The sequence below is a fragment of the Heterocephalus glaber genome, unplaced genomic scaffold, assembly GCF_053883595.1.
Source record: "Heterocephalus glaber isolate CG9 unplaced genomic scaffold, H.glaber_assembly_v1.0 deba00001479, whole genome shotgun sequence".
NCBI classification, from domain to species: domain Eukaryota; kingdom Metazoa; phylum Chordata; class Mammalia; order Rodentia; family Bathyergidae; genus Heterocephalus; species Heterocephalus glaber.
The window spans coordinates 7844620-7859786 of record NW_028258316.1 but is presented as its reverse complement, the minus strand read 5'-3'; the positions used below and the strand labels follow the sequence as shown (position 1 = coordinate 7859786).

General features: G+C 41.1%; 1 protein-coding gene across 2 annotated transcripts in view; it reads left to right on the top strand.

Annotated features, from left to right (window-relative positions):
* Nucleotides 1-15167, top strand: part of Stxbp1 (syntaxin binding protein 1) — a 70727-nt gene that overhangs the window by 566 nt on the left and 54994 nt on the right.

Genomic DNA, 15167 nt, shown 5'->3' with positions numbered 1-15167 from the left:
TATCCCGTCTCTCTTCATCCCCAGCCCACTGCCCTCCCGTGCAGCGCAGCATCACCCCCTGCACCCCAATTAATTCTTCACTCGTGTCCCCCCACTTCTTTCGCCTTTTTTTATCCCCCGATTCCACTCTTTTTTCTCTCTCCAGTCCCTCCCTCCTTCCCACCCTCCCTCGTGAATCGTGACTAACGAGATCCCGGCCCGCGTCCCCCCCCCCCCCCCCCCGGGCCCAGCCGCTGTCCCCGGCTGCAGCGACCCACCTGGGCCACTCCTGCAGCTGGGGAGGGGACGCCCGCGTGCCCCAGGCCTAGGGTTGCTGGGCTGAGCTGCCGCGCGCCTCCCCCGCTTCCCGGTCTTAGCGTCAAGGGCGGGGTCTTCTCGGGGTCGCGAGCCATCTTCGGTCCAGGGGAGACGGGGACAGCTCCCGCGTGCGGCGGGAGGAGCGGCCCTGCCGAGCACCGCAGTCAGTAGCCTCTCAGTTTGCAGGAATCGGCGCTGGCTGAGCGGAACAGCCCCGGGCAGCTCAGGCAGCTGCGACTGCGGCTGCTGGAGGAAATGGTTGTTTATGGATTGGGATGAAAGGCAGAGCAGACGTGGATTTTTACCAATGGGTGGTGGAGTGCGCCGGCCCCGGCCGAGGGAGGCCGGTGGTGGGGAATATTAGGGAAACGCATTCGCAGCTCCAAATAAGATGGGGTGATATGTGTGGGAAAATAGCGCCTCTTCAATGTTTTGGCATTTCCTTATAACAAAAAGATGTGTGAGCATGGCTGTGGCTTTTGCTACTTTTAAGAGAAAATTAAAGCTGGGTTTTTCTGTGTAGGAGAGGATAAATAAGAATGAAAATGGTGGAAATTTAGTTTTCTTTCAGTGATTCTCTCCCAAGATAATGATAAATTAGCCTCCTCCCCTTTCTCTTTCTCCCCCCTCCTATCGAATGCTTTTGGCTGTACTGTGTACGGTTCAAAAAAGAACCGTTTCCCCCTCCTTACTCTATTCACTGGTAATAGGAAATATTCCTACTGAGAAATCTTGCTGTGTGATCTTACCTGACCTATTACATCAGAAGAAAATTGTTTTTAAAAACTCCAAATGAACACTTGTTTTTGTTTTTTGAGACAGGCTCCCACTGTTTGGTTCAGGCTGGCCTTGAACTCACTGTGCAGCTCAGGCTGGCCTCGAACTCGGGGCAGTCCTCCTGTCTCACACTCCCTAGTGCTGGAAGCACAGGTGTGCGCCACCACACCCGGCTCCAAATGAACATTTAAAAAAATACTCACTATGACACCCTCGTTACTCCTGCTGTAAAGGTTCTGATACTCCTAAGGTCAGTCTTCTGAGGTGAATCAAAGTGTTTAAGGCTGGGGGATCCTTAGGGACCCTCTAATGTCAGCATCCTCACTTTACCCATGAGAAAGAAATGGAGTCTTGGAACAGTAAATAACTTGCTAAAATCATTGTTAATTTTTTAAAAACCTGATATCCATTTCCTTGCAACTTTAGTAAAAAATAACTTATTTTATGTATACCATTTCAAAGAGTATTAGAATATTGGAATATTACATTCTCTCAGATGTTATACTGAATACTACCCATTGAAGATAAAATGCCCGAGTGCTATAGAAATCAAATTGTTGCCTCCAGTAGTCAGGACCCTTGTTTAAGCAGATGGCTCCTTGGTCCTCCCTGGTTGCCCTTTTTAGAAGCAAGCATAAAGGTTTTAAAAATGCAATATAAGCAAATTTTCTTTTCTGAAATAAAGTAAAAACTACTGTGTACAAAAATAAAACCAAACCAATTTTACATAAAATCGATGGGTGGGTATGCTGGGTGTGGTGGCGCACACCTGTAATCCCAGAACTCACGAAACAGGCAGGTGGATTGAGGCCAGCTTGGACTACATAGAAAGACTGTCTCACCTCCTCTCCTCAAAAAAAAAAAAAAGTGAATAGTGAAAAAAAAAAACAGTGAATGCATGATCAGGGTTCAGTTCCTGTAACAACTGAATTAGATGTGAATTCTTAAGTATATTAAGCAATATTTTATTTTATTTATTTTGGTACCATGGATCGAACCAGGACCTTGTGGTTGCAAGACAGGTGTGGGTCCACTGAGCTAAATCCCTGCCCACAATATTTTAAATTAAATTGTAAATACCTTATTTAAATCTTTTGTCAGTGGCACAGGATAATTCTGGCTCCTAATTATAGATGGAGTTTTTAGCTTTGCCTTCTCTGAAAAATAAAAGTAAAATAAGGATATTTTCTAACCAGTGTATAGCAGTTTGTCATCTTCATAGCCTGGTCTTCCTAATTAGAATTATCCCATAGTCACTATTTATCATTTTCCATAATTAATGAAAGTCCTTATTTTCTCCATAGCAATTAAGATGATCTGAAATGATCTTGTTCAGTTTTGGTTGTTGTTTGGATTTATTTTTCGGAGACGGAGAGTACTTGTTTGATTCACCAGAATGTTACTTCCACCAGAGGAACTCTTTATTTGATACGTTCCAGTACCAGGAACAGTGGCTTGAATGTAGTGGGCAGTTAACATTTGTTGGGTGAATAAATGTTATTTAGGATATGAAGTGGGGAGCAAAAGAAATGTAGTTTTTAGTCCCTTGTGCCTTATTTCTCTTGGTCCTGGGGATGGAAGCCAGGGCCTTGAGCATCCTAGGCACATTCTGTACCACACAGTCACCCCCTTCCCCTTCCAAGTTGAGCTCTATTGAGTAGCTAGTCAGGGCACATACAACAAACATAGGGGAAATGGGTTAACTTTAGCTATTCATTCATTCAACAAACATTTGTTCAGTGCTTGCTAGGAACTATGGGGTTTACAAAGCTGAGTAAAACATGAGACTCATACTATTGTGATAAACGGGCCATTGTAGGAGATTTTCCTGGACACTTCCCCAACACATTTAGGAACTTCTCAGTGTATTGCACTTAGGTATGTTGGTCTTGCCCAACTAGAGTGTAAGTTTCTTTTTCCTTCCAGCTCTCTTTGCTTTTGTTTCTGCTTTTCTTTTTTTTCCTGTGTGTGGGTGAAACCTAGGACCTCCTCTATTCTATCCAAGCTCTCTACCACTGAATTACACCCAACCCCGTAGTGTAAAGTTTTTTGTGAGAGAGTAGGACTTTGGCTTCTTATGCCTGTCCTCAGTGCATGACTGGTGCCTGGTGCTCAGTTGATGTTGGATGAATGACTAAAGTCTAACAGTTAAAAGAATGGACTCTGGAATTCTCTGGAGATAAAATTCAGACCCATTTTTGCCTCAGTTTCTTCATCTATAACATGGGCAATAGCCTGGGTGTGGTGAAGCACACCTGTGATCCCAGCACTTGAGAGGCTGAGGCAGGAGGATGACTGCAAATTCCAGGCCAGCCTGGGCCACATAGTGAGTTAACATCGCGAGACCCTGTCTAAAAAGATAAAAAATGGGTAATAGCATCTGTCTTGGGTTTTATGTGTATTAAATGAGGGAATGCTATGTAGCATTTAGCACACAGTAAACTCAGTATTATCATTATGAACAGATCCACAAAGGTCAGTAAAAGTGTCAAGGGATTTGGGAAGAGACAGACTACCTCTGTCCAGTGGGACCCCACTTTTAGCAGAGAAGGTAGAGTGGGTAAAGTTCTTGGAGGAAGTGCAAATGAATTGGAAAATGGAAGAATCAGACTGAAGAACATATAGACAAATTGATAGTCAGACCCTAACTTCTGTTTCTGTTTTTATTTATTTATTTTATTTCTGTTTCTGTTTGTAGAACTGACTTTTTTTGGGGAGGTGGCTTTTTGAGACAGGGTCTCTATGTAGTCCAGGCTAGCCTTGAACTCACTATGTAGCCCAGGCTGGTCTCAAACTCACAGTGATCCTCCTGCCTCAGCCTCCCAAGTTCTGGGATTACTAGCGTGTGCCACCACAGTGGGCTTCTACTCATTTCTTTTGATTCCGATTTTTTTCCTCTGTATAGTGTCATTTTCTTTCTCTATTTCACAGAGATTGTAAGAGAAAGGAGAATTCTGTTTTGGGGGCACCCGTGTGTATTACTGTACTATATGATTCAATCATGTAAATCCATGCTGTAGGATTTACCAGAGTTTATTCTTGTCCACTGAAGTTTTGTCAGTGTGTTACAGACACTCAGGGATTCCAAGATACACTGTGTTGGCTTTTCTTGTTCTTTCCTAGCCATTACCAATTTTTCCTCATGTTCTTTCTACGTGAAATGGGGACATGAATCTTAAAATGTATTGTTGCAAGTTGAGAAATCATCTAGATTGAAGCAATCTTTCTTTTTTTATTGAGACAAGTTCTTACTGTGTAGTGAAGGGTAGTCTCAAACGCAGTCCTACCTCAGACTCCCGTAAGTGCCAGCTAAAGCACTCCATTTGTTCTTGTGCTTTTTTTCTTTTTCATTACTGGGGATTGAACCATGGTCCTCACACATGTCTTTAGGGGCTGGCAGAGAGGAGCTCCTGGGTTTTCCTTCAACCCAGGGCCTTCACACTAAGCTATGTTTCCCCCCTCTTTCTTTTTTTGGTACCGGGGATCGAACTCAGGACCCTGCGCTTGTGAGGCAGGCGGCAGAACCACTGAGCTAAATCTCCAGCCCCTCCCGCCTCCTTTTAAAATTTCAAGATAGGGTCTCCTTAATTCTCTTAAATTGCCCCGGCTGGCTCAAACTTGCAGTACTCCTGTCTCAGCCTCCCAGTGTGCTGGGATCACTGAAATTCTTTTAAAACAGTGGAACCTTTTTCCATTTTTAAAATTAAGGTATAATTTGCATACTGTACAGTTCATCCCTTTTAGTGAATAGTTCTTCAAATTTCAGCTGATACATAATATCATTATCGCCACCACCATAATCAAAATAGAGAACAGTGCCTATCCCCTCCCCATTCCTTCACACTGTCCTTAGGGCCGATCCGTCCTCCCACCCCCAGCAACCACTGAGCTGTTTGCTCTCTCTATAGTTTTGGTTTTTCCAGAATGCCTTGTCAATGGAATCATGGAGCATTAGCTTTTCTTTCTTTTTCTCTCTTCCTTCTTCCCTCCCTCCTTCCTCCCTTCCTCCCTCCCCCTTTTTCCCTTTCTCTCTTTCTCTCTTTCTTTCTTTTGACAAAGTCTTGCTATGTAGTCCAGGCTGGCCTTGAACTCATGGCAATCTCCCTGCCTCAGCCTTCTGAGTACACAACATTAGCTTTTAGAATATGACTCCTACTTAGTATGCTGCATTTGAGGTTCATCCATGTTGTATCTTGCTGTTTGTTCGTTTTCATTACTGACTACTATTCTATTGTGTGGACATACTATAGGTTTGTTTATCTACCCTCCAGCTGAAGAACATTTGATTCTTTTTTTTTTTAACTCCCAGTGCTAGGGCTTGAACCCTGGACAGACATGCCAGCCTCTCTATACCACTGAGCTGCTATATCCCCAGCTCTTGAATATTCGAGTTGTTTCCAGTTTGGAGAAATTATTATTGTTATTACTTATTTATTTTTGGTTTCTCGAGACAGGGTCTCACTATAGTTAGAGTTAGCCTTAAACTCACTGTGTACCCAGGCTGGTCTTGAACTCATGGCAATCCTCCTGTTCCAGTGTCTCAATTGTTGAGGTTATAGGTGTATGCCACTGTGCCCCTCCAGTTTTGGGAAATTATGAATAAAATCTTCACAGATATTAGGCTGTATAAATGCCTAGGGTTGGGATTAACGGTTCATATAAGTGCATGTTTAACTTTATAAGAAGCTTCCAAATGTTTTTTCCAAAGTGGCAACACTTATTATTTTGGTACTGGGGATTGAACTCGGGTCCTTGCGCTTGCGCAGCAGGCAACAAAACCACTGAGCTAAATCCCCAGCCAACACTTACTGTTTTATATTCCCACCATCAGAGGTTGAGATTTTCATCCTTGTTAGCCCTTGCCATTGTTGTTTTTACAACTGTAGCCATTCTGGTAGGTGGTAGTATCTAGTGTCTAATGGTTTTAATTTGTGCTTGTACTTGTTAAGCGTTTTTTCACATATGTTTATATATCTTTGGTAAGGTCTCCAAATCTATTAATTGTGGTAGTTGTCTTCCTATTACTGAGTTTTAAGAGGTCTTCAAATATTGGACTGGGGATTTAGCAAGGTCCCAAGTTCGATTCCCGGTACCAAAAAGAAAAGAAAAGTAAATCTGCTAATTTGATAACAAATATTTATCAAAATGTGATTTGCAAATATTTCCTCATAGTATGTGGCTTTATCTTTTCATCCTCAATATTTTTTTTTTTTTGATACTGGGGATGGAACTCGGGACGTTGCACTTGTGCAGCAGGCAGTGGAACCACTGAGCTAAATCCCCAGCCCCTCATTCTCAATATTTTTTAAAGAGTAGAAGTTCTTAATTTTGAAGAAATATAATTTGTCAATTTGTGTGTGTGTGTGTGTGTGTGTGTGTGTAGACTGCAGTTTTGGTATCTAAGAAGAAAAAATATGTTTGGTGGCTAGGGTGTGAACCCAGCGTCTCACACCTGCTACACAAGCATTCTACCATTAAGCTATGTCTTTATACCTATCTGAAAAATCTTTTTTGTCTAATCCAGGTTTACAAAGATTTTTCTCCTAATTTTTCTTCTTGAAGTTCTACAATTTTAGATTTTACTTTTTAATTTTGAATTAATTTTTGGGTATCATGTGAGGTATGATCCAGGTTTTTTTTCTTTTGAGTTTCAATATTCAGTTGCTCCCCACCCCTCCTGTCAGTACTGGGGATTAAATCCTGAGCCTTTGAACTGAGCTTTGAACCAGTTCTTTTTTTGTTTTTTTATTTTGAGACAGTGTGTCACTAAGTCACTAAATTGCCCAGGCAGTTTACAGACTTGCAATCTTCCTGCCTCAGCCTCCCAGAGTGCTTCTATTAGAGGCATGTGCTACCATGCCTAGCCTTGTTCTTTTTTTCCATAATTATTTTGATTCATTTGTTTTTTGGGGGGAGTACTGGGTTTGAACTCATGACCTTATGCTTGTGAGGCAGGCGTGGTACCACTGAGCTAAATCCTCGGTCCATGATTCATTTGTTTATATAAATTTTGGAATCAACTTGTTGATTTCTTTTTAAAAATCTGGGATTTTGATTGGAATTGTGTTGAATCTACAGATCAATTTGGGGAGGATTGACATCTGACATCTTAAACTTATTTATTTATTTATTTATTTATTTATTTATTGGTACCGGGATCAAACTCGGGTCCTTGCACTTGCAAGGCAGGCGGCAGAACCACTGAGCTAAATCCCTGGCCCTTAAATGTACTTTTAGTATTTTACTTTCTTTGCTGTATTGCAACATGAATATCCTAATTCTTTGTTTCACAAATAAGCAACCCTATGATAAAGAGAATTGTACATAGTTTATCAAGGTTGTAGAATACAAGGTAAATTTAGAAAAGTTGTATTTCTGTGTACCAGCAGTGAGCAATTAGAATGTGGGATTTATGGGCTGGGGATTTAGCTCAGTGGTTCTGCTGCCTGCCTCAAGCTCAACGTCCTGAGTTCGATCCCTGGTATGAAAAAAAAAAAAGGAAGGTGGGATTTATTTTGTTTTGTTTTTTTGAGACAGAGTCTTGCTATGTAGTCCAGGTTGGCCTTGAATTTGCTATGTAGCTGAGGGTGGCCTCGAACTTGTGGCGATCCTCCTATCTCAGCCTCTTGAGTGCTGGGATTACAGATGTGCGCCAACACGCCCAGGTAGAAAATGAAATTTAAAATAGTACCATTTACAGGGCTGGAGATGTAGCTTAATGGTAGAGAACTTGCCTAGCATGTGCAAGGCCCTGGGTTTCATCCAGCACCTTAAAAAAAAAAAATGAAAAAAATGAAATACTTAGGTATATCTTCCATTTTGAAAACTACAAAACCCTGACAAAGGAAATCAAAGAAAGAATAAATTGAGTGATTATACTGTGTTCATGGGTTGAAATAATGCTATGTTCATTTTTACTTTTTTGTAATATGTCTTTTCAGCTCTCTTGAATTTCACAACTTCCTCACCAACACTTAGTATTGTTGTTTCTTTATATATATATATAAATAATTTATTTTTTGGTACTGGATTGAACTCAGGACCTTGCACTTGCCAGGCAGGCACTGTAGGGTATATATGTGTGTGTATGTGTGTGTGTATATATATACACACACACACACACAATTTTTTTTAAAAGGTGCTGTTATTTTTATAAAAATAGAGATCATTGTAAATTTTCTAAAAAGAAGATACAGCAGTGTAGAAGGTAAAGGTGCATAATTTCATTGCTATAGTCTTTCTCCCTTCCCTGCTGCTTCTAGCCCCGTTCTAGGAGCTCGTTTATGTCCTGAAATGTCTTCAGTGTTCCTGCCTCTGCTATTTAGCCCCCGGCCCGTCCCCTCCCACAGAGTGATGATGTGTCAACTCCCCGTTGTGAGCAGCCCAGAGGCACTGGCAGGCCCCTGTGGCAGGGGACTGAGGTAGCCAGCAGTCGTTGAGAAAATCCAGACTGCCAGCAATAGCAGTGGGTTCTTCAGCTCTGATCTTGAGATAGTTGTAGCCTGGGTGGCTTGACAGTGACCTCACATGAGACCCTGAGCCACGACCACCCAGCCATGCTGCTCTGGATTGCTAATCCTCAGAATTTCTGAGAGAATAACTGTTAGCTGTTTTAAATTGGTAAGTTTTTGTGTGATCTGTTATGCAGCAGTAGATAATTAGCATATGTCTTTTTTTTTTTCTTTTTCTATTTAGTCTTTTAAAAACTTAAAATTGAACCCAAGGCCTTCTCATACCCTGAGGTACTTCCATATCCTTTTTTATTTTTTATTTTTAGACAGGATCTTGCTAAGTCACTAAGTTGCCCAGGCTGGGCTTGAACTTGGCGATCTTGCCTCAGCTTCACAGAGTTCTAGGATTGCAGGCATGCATCACCACCACACCCAGCTCTTTGGTTTTTAAAAGATGGATTCAAAGAAGCTTTTTACAGATCTGTAGGTAGGCAGATAGGTAGCTAAATAGACAAATATTGGCCCTTTGGTATATGTTGCAGGTATTTTTCAAGTTTATTTGTCTTTAAATATGTTTTTCTTATATTTTGAGAAGTACTCATATCTGTCATTCTTTCCCTTAATGTTTTCTAATAATGTTTAGAAAACTTCCCCCTTATAAGGAAAAGTACCTGTTACTTTCTCCTATCTTCAGCATTTTATTTATTTCTTTGATCCCTATGGAGTTTGTTTGTGAATCTGTGAAGTATAGAAATAAATTTTATTTTCCCAACTAAAATTAGCCAGTTGTCTGAATATCATCTGTGGAGTTTTCTTTCCCCATTGATTTAAAATGCTACCTTTAGGGCCAGGGATTTAGCTCAGTGGTTCTGCCGCCGCCTGCCTCACAAGCACAAGGACCTGAGTTTGATCCCCGGTACCAAAAAAAAAAAAGCTACTTTTATCGTATAAAAATGAAAGTTTTGCTAGGCATGGTGGCACACACCTGTAATTCTAGCACTTGGGAGGCTGAAGCAGGAGGATTATTGTGAGTTTGAGGCCAGCCTGGACTACATAGTGAGACCCTATCTTAAAAAACCAAAAAAAAAAAAAAGAAAGAAAGAAAGAAAGAAAAAGTTCCCCTAGAATTCATTATTTCCTTACCATGCTGAATTGTCACTTGTCACTATCTGGTATTTTATAAATACCCATTTGTTTATCTGTAGCATTTATAGAGTACTGGTGCACAACAGGCACTCAGGTGTTTGGAATGAGCAAATTGAATGCTATTTAGATATTCTGTCTCTTTTTAAAATCTTTTTCAGGTCTTCTATATAAAAATTTTTCTCTCACTAAATGAATTGGGAAGTTTTCTGTACTTTTCTTGTTCCAGAATACATTATATAACATAAAAATTCTTTTCCTTAGTTGTTAGAATGATTTACACATGAAACTATTTGAACCTGTTGCTTTCTTAGGGAAAAGGATAAATCTTTGACAATCTTTTAAATTTATTAACTCTGTGTATGCAGGCTTTCTACTTTTTGAGTCAATTCTGGCAACTTATATTTCCTTATAAAACGTGCCTTTCAATATAAAAATTTAAAATCTATTGACTTTTATTGAAATTTCTAGAATTTTTTAAAAGGTCCTGTGGCTATAATTGTGATTGTCTATCTTTTGTTTATTTTCCAGTACCAGGAATCAAACTCAGGGCCTTGTGCTTGCGAGGCAGGTGCAGCACCACTGACCTACATCCACAGCCCTCTCATTCTATTTTGTCTGTGTTATTTTGATGGAAATACTTGCTAGAAATTTACTAATTTTATTTGCCTTTACAAGTTATTAATTTCTTCTGTGAGGTGTGTGTTCTAATTTCTTGACTTGAATAATTGTTTAATTAATTAATCAATTAATTTTTATTTATTTATTTTTTGAGACAAGGTTTCAATAAATAGCCCAGGCTGGCCTCAAATTTGAGATCCTCCTGCATTAACCTCCTGAGTGCTGGGATTACAGGCATGCACCACCATGCCCAATTTGGTTGGTTGGTTGGTTGGTTATTTGGTTGATTTTTTTTTTTTTTTTTTTTTTTTGAGACAGTTATTATGCAGTACATGCTGGCCTGGAGCTCTCAGGAGGGAGCTTTTTTTTTGGTACCAGGGATCAGACTCAGGACCTTGCGCTTTTGAGGCAGCTGTGGTGCCACTGAGCTACATCCCTGGCTGGAACTCTCTTATACAGCCTAGGCTGGCCTTGGACTCACAGCAGTCCTCCTGCCTGACTCCCAAGTGCTGGGATTCTAGGTGTGCCTCACCATGCCCAGCTGTTTTTAAAGATTTTTGTCACTGGGGGTATAGCTCAGTGGTAGAGCACTTGATAGGATTCACATGTGAGGCCCGTTGTTTGAGCCCCAGCACTGCAAAACAAAAAAACAAAACCTCAAAAGTCTTTGTTTTTTTGGTACCAGGGATCGAACTCGGGAAGGGAGACAGGCGCCGGAACCACTCAGCTAAATCCCCAGCCCAAGTCTTTGTGGTTTTTTTTGTTTGTTCGTTTGGGTTTTTTTGGTACTGGGGATTGAACTTGAGTCCTTGAGCTTGCACAGCAGGCGGCCAAACCACTGAGCCTAAATCCCCAGCCAAGTCTTTGTTTTTTAATGAAAGCTTCTAAGATATGGAATTTTATCTGAGTACATCTTTGGGTGAACATACTGGATTTTTTTCCCCTCTATAATTTTTATTTTTATTTTTTATTTATTTTTTTAAAAATTTTTTTGGTACTGGGGATTGAACTCGGGTCCTTGCACTTACAAGGCAGGCACTGGAACCACTGAGCTAAATCCCTGGCCCCCCCTCTATAATTTTTTTGTTTGTTTTGTTTTGTTTCTTTTGGTACTGGGGATCAAACTCGGGTCCTTGCGCCTGCAAGGCAGGTGGCAGAACCACTGAGCTAAATCCCCGGCCCTCCCCTCTATAATTTTTAATATGCAGTATTCTTACCATTTATTTCTAAAAATTGTCCTCTTTTTTTTTTAAGGTAAACACTTTATTTTGCCTTTTAGTAATACAACATAGTGCAAATTAAGTACAGTATCTACCGAATAGAAATTATTTTTTGAAGAATCAAACAGGAAAATGTGGGTAAGAATATACCATTCAGTAGCTGGGCATGGTGGCGCACATGTTTAGTTGCTCTGGGGGTCTGTTAGGAGAATCACAAATTCAAGTCTAGCTTTGGCAACTTAACTGACCTAGTTAAATTTTCAAAATAAAATTTTTAAAGGCTAGGGATGAAGATCAGTACAAAGGCCCTGGGTTCAATCTCCAGAACTACCAAACAATTTAAAAAGTTTTTTTCATTGTACTAAGGAAAATATTAGAATTTTCATGACCACAAGAAGGGAAATTTTTGTAGTCTAGTCTTTATTAGCTCCACTAATGAAAAACTTTTGTTTGAATATAAGTGAAAAATGTCATATTTTCTTACTTTTCATTTAAGTAGCTTTTATGGCAAATGACTATATTTTCCTAGTTCAGATGTCACATTGAAGAGGATAAGTAAAAATATCATTGAAATTGGATAGTAAAATAGTCTAAAGGACAGAAGAAACTTGTCAAGTATGTTCACGTTGTTAACCTCTGAACAAAGACTAAATAAAAAAAATACTTTTTAGTGGCATAATGTATATTATGCTATTGAGTAGTAAAGTATAATTTTTTTTTTTTTTGGTACTGGGGATTGAACTCGGGTCCTTGCGCTTGTACAGCAGGTGGCAAAACCACTGAGCTAAATCCCTGGCCAGTAAAGTATAATTTTGTGGGGGGGGGGGGGTTTGGTACCGGGGATTGAACTCGGGACCTTGTGCTTGTGAGGCAGGCGCCGGAACCACTGAGCTAAATCCCCAGCCCCAGTAAAGTATAATTTTAATAGTATGATGATTATAACAATTTTCCATTCCCAGTTTGTTTTCTAGATTAAAATTACAAGATTTTTAAGATAAGCTGGGTATGGTTGTCCTCTTCTGTTTTGAACTACGTGTCACTTATTTTTCTTTTTTTCATCAGTACTGGGCATTGAACACCCAGGGCCTTTGCACTAATCTTCATCCTCAGCCTTCTAAAAATTGTTTTGAAATAGGGTCTCTGTAGATCACTAAGGTGCCCAGGCTGGGCTTGAACTTGCAGTCCTAGAGTGCACCACCACACCTGGCTTAGGTGTCACTCTTAAAATGGAGTCATGAGTTAAACTGGAGCAGAATTTCGCAGGTGGTGGTTTTGGGCCCAAGTGTTGCATCCTGGGTTACCCATCAGATGTGAGGGCTGTGCGTCTTTCCAAGCACCCAACAGAGGCTGACTGTGTGCACGGAAAGGTTTTCCCTCTGGCTTTCTGGTGCATGGCATCCCTGAGACAGGTGTTTGGCAGCTAGTGAAGTCTCATCTTTAGCGGAGCGGTCAGGCCGAATTTTATCTCTAGCAGCTCAGCAGAGTAACTTTTGAGCCACATTCGAGTGCTTGTTATAGGCAAGGTGCGCTGGTCCCCTGCCTCTGCCCCCTTACTTAATTCCCTTCTGCTGTATCTGTGAGGGGCTGTGGTAAAGCTGGAGTCTGAGATTCCACTTTGTTGTAACAATTAGAAGTTTTATTTTGTTCCTTTTTTTTTTTAGTCTTTTGATACAGGGTCTCACTCTGTAGTTCAGGCTGCCCTTGAACTCATGGCAATCCTTCTGCCTCAGCCTCCCAAGAGCTGGGATTATACCTGGCTGTTCAATTTTTTTAAATTAAAAAGAGGGGGGGGGTGCTTTTAAATCAGTGAGGAGCAGTATTGGGTACTAGAAAAAGTTCTGAACTTGAGGTCCAGACACCCAGCCGATAGTCTCGGTTCTAACTCTTTTTTTTTTTGTACTGGGGATCAAACTCAGGACCTTGTGCTTTCGAGGCAGGCGCTGGAACCACTGAGCTAAATCCCCGGCCTCTAACTCTTGAGTGCTGGGTGACATGGATGTGTTATGCAACTTCTTTTTAAATGGGGAATTCTAGTCCCAGCGTCCAGAGAATTCCTTTGAGGCTCACATTATATAAAAAGTTGCTTGGGAAACACTAAAGACCCAATATAAAGGAGTATTATTATTATAGTGCAGATAAAATTATAGAGAGGAGCTTACCTGCTCAGGATTACTGAATGAATAAATCATTAGAAGAGCAAAGGAAATGAATTCCTTGTGCTTTTTTTTTTTTGGTACCGGGGATCAAACTCGGGTCCTTGTGCTTGCGCAGCAGCAGTGAAACCACTGAGTTAAATCTCTGGCCCATCCCTTGTACTTCTGATAGTGATATGATCTGGTTACTAGACAACAGCCAGCTGCTGCCCACTCCAGTGCACATTTGGGAAAGTCTGCAGTAGTTAACTGAGAGCAATTTGCCTTTGATGGATGCTGATCTCATCTCGATGCACATCTCTGAGGCCCTGAAGGAAGAGTAACTACCGATGGCGCAAATCACAAATCACTCACTTCATGGTGCAGATTACCAGCACTTACCTCTTTCTGTTTCTTGTACGCCATTGATATTTCGCTCGAAATGTCTACTGATTATTTGTTCTAAGAGCTGATCATGTAAGAAGTGAATCTGCTATTAAATATTTATCATGCTAGGAAAGACCTTTTTATATTAGGGAAGAAAAAAAGTTAGAGAAGGAAAAGAGTAGTGAAAAACAGATTTTTTAAAAACCCATTAGAGCATGACTGTGAAAGTGCTGATCTGAATCAGAGTGTCCAGTAGTTGCTTCTATTTGGTGGACTTGGGAGATATTAGAGACCTGCAGGACCACAGAGTGTGGCTGGTTTCCACCCCAGCATGGCAGCAGATTTGCGGTTGGCTAAGTAGACCTGGTCCTTGTGGGTTCCAAACAGGCAGCGGAAACAATGAGGACTTACTATGTTAGTCAGCTTTGCATTGCTGTAACAACCTGAGATAGCTTCGACAGAGGAAAAGTTAGCTGTGCATGGTGCATGCCTGTAATCCTAACAGTCTCAGAGGCCGAGGCAGTAGGGCCACAAGTTCAAGCCCAGCTGGGCAGTTTAGCAACTTAATGAGACCCTGGCTCAAAATAAAAAAGGGGCTGGAACAGAGCTCAGTATGAAGGCCCTGGATTCAGTTCACAGGATCAGGGGAAAAAAAAAAAGGAAAGACGTATTTTGGGTGACAGTTGTAGAGGTTTTACTCCCAGGCTGATTGGCCCCCTTGTTTTGGGCCTGTGATGAGGCAGCACCTCATGGCAGCCAGGATGCAAGAAAGGGGCTGAGATCCCAGTATCCCCTTCAAGAGCTCACCCCTAATAACTTAATGTCCGCTCCTAGGCCTCTCCTCTGAAAGGTTCCATCACTTTCCAGTAGGAAAAGGCTGCCACAGGCCGAGAACCAAGCTTTAACACATAGGCCTTGGGAGGATTTAAGCTTCAGGCTACATACACCACCCATGTCAGGGATGGAGCAGGAGGTGGGGAGGATGCAGACTGGAAGGAGCCTTACAAAGTCTAAGGGTCAGTTCAAGGCCATTTTTGTTGTATCGATTACCTTTCTCTGGGAAAAATACCTGAGAAAAATAACATAATGGAAGAAAGGTTTATTTTGCTTCACAGTGGCAGTAGTTTCAGTCCATGGTC